The sequence below is a fragment of the Odontomachus brunneus genome, unplaced genomic scaffold (genome assembly GCF_010583005.1).
Source record: "Odontomachus brunneus isolate Ranch 3 - 2012 unplaced genomic scaffold, Obru_v1 Obru_scaffold_148, whole genome shotgun sequence".
NCBI classification, from domain to species: domain Eukaryota; kingdom Metazoa; phylum Arthropoda; class Insecta; order Hymenoptera; family Formicidae; genus Odontomachus; species Odontomachus brunneus.
Genome location: NW_022639598.1, coordinates 789430 through 790740, shown reverse-complemented (window position 1 = coordinate 790740; position 1311 = coordinate 789430). Strand labels below are relative to the sequence as shown.

At 48.6% G+C, this 1311-nt stretch overlaps 1 protein-coding gene across 3 annotated transcripts in view; it reads right to left on the bottom strand.

Moving 5' to 3' along the window:
* Positions 1-1311, bottom strand: part of LOC116850545 — a 163253-nt gene that overhangs the window by 114535 nt on the left and 47407 nt on the right. The window lies entirely within an intron of this gene.

The following is a 1311-nucleotide window of genomic DNA, read 5'->3' as shown; positions in this document are numbered from 1 at the left end:
AGAGAGAGAGAGAGAGAGAGAGAGAGAGAGAGAGAGTGAGGGAGGGAGAAGAGAGCGTAACGGTAACGCACCCCGTTATTCGCGGTTGTCCGTTCGTATCGGCGATCGCTGGTAAAATAATTATGTCGGGCGCCCCGACGCGCCTGTGGGAATTGTTATCGAAATGTAATATAAATTTAATATCGATTAAATATTCACGACGTTACGCTTTCGCCGGGTACAATTTACCGAGCAATTATCAGTTTGCGTTACGGTGCGCCCTCTCCACCGTCGTTCCCCACCCTCCCCCCTGCGTTTCCACGGCCGTACCATCGATAACATTTGCTGGCCGGTGGCGATTTAACTCGCTCGCGTCGGAAAATATTCCCCGTGGCCCCGCGGCTACGATATTTATCGACGTTACGAAGCATCGCAAAGCGCATTGTTTAAAAGGACGCCTTTCCGCGGGGAAGGGAGAGAGAGAGAGAGAAAGGGGAGGGAAGGAAAGGAGGAGGAGAGAGTAACCATCGCAAGCCGCTTCGATTCACGCTCGTAAAGTCGGATCCACACTGTGCAAACGCTTGCAACAACGCTTGGAACAAAATCGGTCCCAGGGGAAACGTTAAAATATATCGCATAGTGATATTTACATATATACTGATACGCACATATCATATAGACTTCGTGTGTATACAAATAAATATTGTGTATCTCGCGTATGTTCGCACAACATGTTCGGCTTGCTCTAACTACTTGGAACGGCACAATTGTGAAAATTCTTACGCGTTAGTCGCGAAAATAGAGGAGAAAAGGGAAAGCAAGGTGAACGGGAGCGCAATTCAGAGTGGCCGAATTACAGCGGAACGAGCGGCGATTCGGTCTTTGCTCTTTGGGAAGGTTAAGATGCATTTATACTACGCGAGCGCGCGCTGGCAAATAAACGGATTTCCCGTAATGCAAACGCGGTGGAAACGGAGGGAACGAACTCGTTCGCTCGTTCGCCGCTGCTCCCTAACAAGGCGGTAAACCAGCGAGTCATCAAATCATTCGCGTTCAGTGCGATCGGCGTTTTGAAACCGCGAATTCGGCGGCGCGACTGGCGGGCGGACGGATCGCCTCGTCTCTAACATTTTCGGTCAAATACTATTAACATATAAAGTGGCCTCGTTTTTGCGCGGATACACATGTATATCTAAATGCCGTAAACGTCGAAAACAATACCGCGGTAAATTAATTACGATAATTAAACCGCGTTAAATTAAGAAATAAATGTAATTCCTCGTCGCGCTGCTCTCTCTCTCTCTCTCTCTCTCTCTCTCTCTCTCTCTCTCT